This window comes from Pinus tabuliformis, chromosome 3_2 (assembly GCF_031772625.1).
Source record: "Pinus tabuliformis cultivar Carrire ecotype Pingquan chromosome 3_2, CPIR1, whole genome shotgun sequence".
Classification (NCBI taxonomy): domain Eukaryota; kingdom Viridiplantae; phylum Streptophyta; class Pinopsida; order Pinales; family Pinaceae; genus Pinus; species Pinus tabuliformis.
In genome coordinates, this window is record NC_142302.1 from 1,061,643,818 (window position 1) to 1,061,651,323 (window position 7,506).

Here is a 7,506-nt window from a genome sequence, read left to right on the forward strand (position 1 = left end):
CGAAGCTATTTATTTATCTATATCTTTAATGTTATACATAGCATATTAACAAATTTTGAATATATATATATATATATATAATGGGTCAAAGGAAGATGATTGATTATGAGTCAAGATAGATTTATGTCTATTTAGATGCATTTCATATTAATCACATTATTAGTTTTAAGTCAACTTTTCGAACTATCTACTTTGGTTCATGCTCAGGGCAAGGATGAAAGAACAGATCTATTATTAGGTATAAATAGCAGAGATGAACGAAGCCCCATAAATAAATGTTGGAAAACAAGTATAGTAAAATAAATATTTTAGGTTTTAAGATGAACGTTAAAATAAAATTTGGTCAAAATTCTAGGTGATAATAATATTAAAAGTAGTTAATTAGTTAGGGAAAGAAAAGAAAAATATAAATACATTTATTAAAAATAAGAATTAAAAGTCGAATAATATAAATAATATTATTAATATAAAAAGTCATATATATATATATATATATATATATATATATATATATATATATATATATATCTAATGGTTATAAAAAATACATAAGTGGAACCCACTTTAGCCATAGAGAAATCCAAGTACCTCAACCGCATGGATGAGGCCCATGGATCCATATGCATGTGCATCTCCCCAGAGTTGCAGTTTCATCTATCTGCCTGCAATACTCCCAATGAGATTTGGAAAAAGGTTGAAGAACTCTACGGGAAATAGGATGAGATGAAAGGACATCTGCTTGAAGTGGAGCTGCTGCCATTAGATCCACGGAACTATGACAAAATTCAAGACTTCTTCACCAAATATAATAATCTATTGCTGCAACTCAAGGGTTGCGGAATTGACAAATCCAAGGAGGAGTGTCGCCAGGTTCTCTCTATTATGTCAAAGCTCGGACCGGAATACTCTGTCTTTGTGTCTACATTTCATTTAGTAAGGCTTGGAACATGTAAATCCTACACTATGCCTTCTCTCAAAGAGTTCATGGAGTCCCTTACTTTTGAGCAAGATAAACTCATTGGCATGGGGAAAATCAAACCTCCAAAAGCGCATTCACTTGCTGTGCATGATGGCAGCCACAATAAAAATCGTAGATCTAATTCAAATCAGAAAAATCAACAGTAAAAAGACAAGGGAAAAGCGCATTCCCATCCAAAGAAGGAAGGGTACACCAAGCCCTTCAATGATTCCTCTGGCTCGAGAAATGAGAAAGGGAAGAAAGGAAACAAGTGCACCTATTTTCAAAGAGGATTCCATCCAGAATCCTCTTGCATGAAGAAACAAATTGACCAAATGGTAGAAATCCTTCAGAAGAACAACCTTGGGGACCACATCCCTCAAGGCGCCAAGAAGAAAACTGAGGATTTGCCACATGGGAAAGGTAACAATTTTCATGCTTTAGTTGCAATTAATTCTTCCCCTAATGCATGGATTATAGATTCTGGTGCATCACATCATATGACTGCTGCAAAGAAAGTCTATTCCTCTTTGGATGCATGCAAAGGACCTCCCATCCTCATGGGAGATGACTCACCTATTGAGGTCATTGGAAAAGGTAGAGTGGAACTTTTACACGAAAGCTTTGAAGATGTGCTTCATGTTCCAAAACTTTCGGTAAACCTACTTTCAGTTTATCAGATCACTCATTCCGACACTAGAAAGAGAGTGGAATTCACTCTAGATGCAGTGAACATATATGACCTACATAGAGCTCCAAAATTGTAACCTGTGAGGTAAATAATGGAGCCAGACTGTATACATTTTCTGAATTTATTGAATTTGAATCCTCCTTATTGCTTACACATGCTGATGATAGTAGTATGCTTTGGCACGAGAGGTTCGGTCACTTAAATTACTGGTATATCCAGTAGCTAAGCAAACATGAGATGGTGGAAGGCTTGCCAAATATCAGTTTCTCCAAAGGAGTTTGTGAAGGGTGTGTCCTTGGAAAACATTCTAGAGAAAATTTTGACACTGGCAAGACTCGCAGAGCATCCTCTCCTCTAGATCTTATCCATAGTGATCTCATGGGGCCTTTTCCTCATCCTTCCATCAATAAAGAAAGGTATGTGCTTACATTTATTGATGATTTCTCAAGGTATACATGGGTGTATCTTCCCAGGAACAAATCTGAAGTTTTTGTGCACTTTGAAGATTTCAAAGCACTAGTAGAGAGATAGTCAGAGAGAAAGATCAAAGCCATCCGTACAGACAATGGAGGGGAATATGTTAACAAAGCACTTCAGAACCTTTGCCTTCAGTCCAGCATACAGTTGCAGTACACAGTCCCATACACTCCGTAGCAGAACAGAGTTGTTGAGAGAGAACCGATCTCTCAAAGAGATGGCTTCTTGCATGCTGCATGCTAAGTCACTGCCTCATAAGCTATGGACCGAAGCACTTAATTATGCCAACTACATCTAGAACAAAATTCCTCATAGTTCTGTCAAGGATCAGACCCCCTTTGAGGCTTGGGGCAACACTAAACCGGAGGTCACCCACTTCCGTGTTTTCGGCTCCAGAGCATGGGCCAGGATCCCCTTTGAAAAGAGGAAAGCTCTTGATCCACAAAGCATTGAGTGCATCTTTGTTGGATACCCTAATGGTGTGAAGGGATACCAACTCCTGATTTCCTCTATGGACAAGCTCATCATTGAGAGAAGTGTCAAATTTGAGGAAAGTCTCTCGCATGCACCTCAATCGTCGCATGCAGACACCTTTTATCTACCTCATGTCCGAGATGATGACTCAGTACACTCAAATGCAGATACAGAGCATGCAGATGCCAAGGTAGATTATGCAGATGTAGAGACAGAGTCTCCAGATACAAATCTAGTGCATGCATATGATGATCCACATCCAAGCACAGATCGGGCTTCCCACAATGAATCAACTTCCCCTGTCATAAATCAGAGAACAAGGAGCTTACATGAGATATATGCACAAGACCACCCAACTCCTAGAAATGATCTTATGGGGGATAATTCTGATCTACAAAGGACTAGCTCAGAGTTTATTGAGCCTCTTCTTGCCCTCATTGCCACTGAACAATTGCCATCTTGGCATTGCCATTTGGTTCAGTCTTCTAATCCGTAGTCTTATGCTGAGGCTACTGGGCATCCATCTTGGGAGTCTGCCATGGAGGAGGAGTATAACTCCCTCCTTGAGAACCAAATCTGGGATTTGGTCCCCCTTCCTTCAGGAAGGAAACTTTTCCGATGCAAATGGGTCTACAAGACCAAGAGTGCTGCAGATGGGAAAATCACCGGATAGAAAGCTAGGCTAGTAGCCAAAGGCTTCTAGCGAGTGCATGGCATTGATTATGATGAGACCTTTGCTCCAGTAGCAAATATGGATTCCATACACCTTGCACTTGCCATTACGGCTGCCCAGGGGTGGGAAGTACATCAGATGGATGTGAAGAATGCCTTTCTTCACGGAGACCTATCTGAGGAGATCTACATGGAGCAGCCACGTGGTTTCATTCAGGATTCATCTTTGGTCTGCAGACTGAAGAAATCTCTCTACAGCCTTAAGTAGGCCCCGAGAGCTTGGTATGCGAAGATGGATTCTTTTCTCTTATCACAAAACTTTGAAAGATGTAAGTCTGATCTGAATGTTTACATTCTCAGGACACATGATTCTCTTCTTCTCTTAGTTTTGTATGTGGATGATCTCCTAATTAACAACAGCTCGGCTTCAGCCCTTGCTACAGTCAAGAGGGCCTTGCATGATAGGTTCTTGATGACGGACATGGGTCCATTACACTTCTTTCTTGGTCTTGAGATCAACGAGGATGCCATAGGCATCAAACTCTCTCAGGCTAAGTATGCAGGGGATCTCCTCAAGAGATTTTACATGACTGATTGCAAGCTAGCACTGACTCCTTTTCTGTCTAGGGTCTGCCTAACACTTCATTAGTTGACAGCACTCTCTACCGACAGCTAGTGGGGAGCTTATTGTACCTCACCCACTCCAAACCAGATCTCTCATATGTAGTAGGGGCAGTTTCCAGTTACATGCAGGAGCCGCATGAGCTACACTAGAATTCTGCCAAGTGCATCCTCTGATATGTGCAGGGCACCATCACCTTCGGGATTCACTATGCAGTAGGAATTGCATTGAATCTCCTTGGCTTCATAGATTCTGATTGGGAGGGAGACAACATTGATTGCAAGTCCACCTCCGGATATTCACTCAGTCTAGGATCTGGCCCTATCTATTGGTCGAGCAAGAAGCAGGCTGCTATTGCTCTCTCTTCAGCTAAGGTCGAGTACAGAGGAGTAGTCAACATCACCATTTAGGCTCTGTGGCTACAACACTTCCTCACTGAGTTGGGCGTCCAGTTCCACCAACCCATTTTTATCTGGTGTGACAACCGGAGCACTCTCAAATTTTGCAGGGATCTAGTACAGTGGCAGCGGATAGAGCACATAGAGATCCATATGCACTACATCATAGACTTAGTACATGATCGTGTCATTGATTTGCAGGTCTGTCCTTCCGCAGAACAGAGTGTAAACATCTTCACCAAGACATTCATTGAGCATAAGTTTCGTTCTTTGCACGATCGTCTTGGAGTGAAGGACACAGATTCTTAGCAACTATCTTTTCTTCTTTTTTTCTTTTGATTACATTGTATTTTGAGGGGGGGTTTTTCCCACAAGGTTTTCCCTCTTTCCTCATTTTTAGTACAAGTTGCATTTTATTTTGGCTGACCTTTGGCCTTAGTTGCCAAGGCTGATTTTCTATTTTTCCCCATAGTGGTGTTCAGGGGGGTGTTGGAGGTACCACACACCTACATGCGGACACTTAGTTAGAGCATGGGACTACATGCAAGATTCCTTCTACATGATTTACTCCCTGATTTTCTGCTTATTTAACTCCGCAACTGGTTAGTTCTTCTGCATGATTTACTCCCTAATTTTCTCTTTCTTTAACTCCGCAACTAGTTAGTTCTTTTGCATGATTTACTCCCCGATTTGCTCCTTTCACTTCGCATCTGGCTAGTTCTCTTCGGAACTTGTTGTAGGTGTTGAGTCTTCTCATTGATCACCACTATGGTGCATTAGCTTGGGATCTTCACCCAGTAATGCTAGATCATGACCATTGTAACCTATTTTCTAATGAATCATTATTTTGTTCTTTCGATTTCCTTTTAGTGTTTTTTCTCTGCAAAGTTGTGTGTTCAACATTTACTAGCTAGATTCATCTATGCAGGTTTTCTAACACATTTACAGTGATAGTGGGTGTCGCTAACGACTAACTGGAGGCCATATCTCCCCGCCACACTCGGCAAACGGTTGGGTTAACGAGAACATTGTGCCCTTCTATTCGGCCACCAATATCAAATACATTGTAGTGGACAACGAGGTTTTGATAACCCCGAACAACATTCAGTACGTACCGTATCTTATTTCTTCCATGAGCAACATTGAAACCACCATCCAGAATGCTAATCTGCAGAATAACATCAAGGTCTCTACCATCCACAGGCCGGATGTTAGCAGCGGCTACCCGCTGTCTAAGGGAGTCTTCGTAAATGATGCAAAGGACACAATGAGCCAAATACTCAATTTTCTGTCACAGAATGGTGGTCCCTTCATGGAAGATGTCTATCCATACTTCCGCTACATCGGCGACACAAAAGACATTTCTCTGGATTATGCTTTGTTTAAGTCTATGTCTATGGTGGTGCAAGACGGAGATCACAGCTACACCAACCTGTTCGATGCCAAGGTTGATACTCTTTTGTTGGCCATGGAAGCCTTGGGGTATCCCAACATCCTGATCGTCATTACTGAAAGTGAATGGCCTTCTACTGGCGCGGATGTGGCCACCATTGAGAATGCACAGACCTATAACAATAATCTCATTAAACATGTATTATCGAATGTAGTAACACCAAAGAGGCCGGGAATGAGTATCGACACATATATTTTCGCACTCTTCAAGGAGAATTTGAAGCAAGGCGACGAGATAGAGCAACACTTTGGACTATTCTAACCTTAATAAACAGCCTGTATACTCTGTCAACTTCTCACCATGAGTTGTGCTGGAATCCGCATCACATGTAACCCCAGCCGATGTGGACAATACCTTATCTCCATGCTGTGATATATATGATTTGCTAATTGTATGGTCATGTCCGAAATAAATTGTGAATAATAAAATGCCGGGGAAGTTGAGTTTATATCTTTTTGGAAACTGAAAAGCTTTACATTTGTTTTTAAAAGTAAGGTTGAGCGTTTTAAAACAGCCTGTGTAGTTCGCCAATTAAAACTATACAGGCAGACTGCCCTAACAGTTAACCAAAGAAAATATCCGTATCGAACCTTCTTTAAAGCTATCGTGCAACTTAAAAAACAGAAATCATGTACTTTGAGATTTGAGTCCATCAAAATTAAAATTGCACTATTACTAAGAATTCATGCAAAAAAATTCTTCAATAACTTCTGTATTTTCCAATACAGATGAATATTCCACAAGAATGTAGACTAACTGCATGTATTAGTATTGCTTCCATGCCTATGCAGGTGTCCAACCTATACGCCTCTACAAGTTCTTTGAATTTACAGAGTTGTACATATAAAATGAACTGACACGTTGGATTCATGCGCTTGTCTATACAAATGGACATACAGTTCGAGAGTTTTTTGGCGCAGTCGCTCTTACTAAAAAGCCATCATCTGGAAGGGTAGAGGAGAAGACACAAAATATAACACAATTTAGACACAAACAATACGAGCGGTTGCTTCGGTATTGGTCACAAAAAAATCGATTTTTATTTGATTTGAATTTAGTGGATTACAATAAACTTGGTAAAGGGGATTTATAGATTTTTTCCCGGTTCAAAATAACCTAATATGCACACACTAAATTTTGACTTCTCCAAATATAGGCTGTATTCAACCTGACTCACACCTAATCGGGACTGCACTTAATTCAATTTATCTCTTCAAACATCACTAGACTGGGATGTTGACTTAGATGTTGCTAGATCTTCATGTGAAAGTCATTACTATTTCCATAAATTGCATTTGGTTTGGTTTGTTAATTAAAATGATATACCATGAATAACGCTTATTCTAAATAGGTAACAATTTTTTCCAGAAAACAATAAAAATTCAGAATGATTGTGAGAAAATTGTATCTGATTTTTTTTAGAATTTTGGTTATTATGGTAAGTTTCGAGATTTTAAGTGCTTTAGTGATTGGTTCTTTGATAGTGTTGAATCTATTTCTGTCATAAAAAACTGATTTAAATACTCCCACAATCAAATTTCTTAAAAAAAATTCACTAAATTCTAACCCAAAAAAAAATACCATCCTACAAAATAATGACCTTTGTTAACCACTCCGATGAATAATAAACTCTGTAATGAGATATTAATCAATCACCAAACTAATACCAAGAATTGAGTTTTTTAATAAACAAAACCTAATGTTATAATAGAAAGGATATACATAGCTAACTCGAATTAATGAAACTGATTATCTTCTGAA

At 39.5% G+C, this 7,506-nt stretch overlaps 1 pseudogene; it reads left to right on the forward strand.

Annotated features, from left to right (window-relative positions):
* Positions 1-6,049, forward strand: part of LOC149184264 (glucan endo-1,3-beta-glucosidase-like) — a 294,066-nt pseudogene extending 288,017 nt beyond the window's left edge.
* Positions 6,050-7,506: the final 1,457 nt, after the last annotated feature.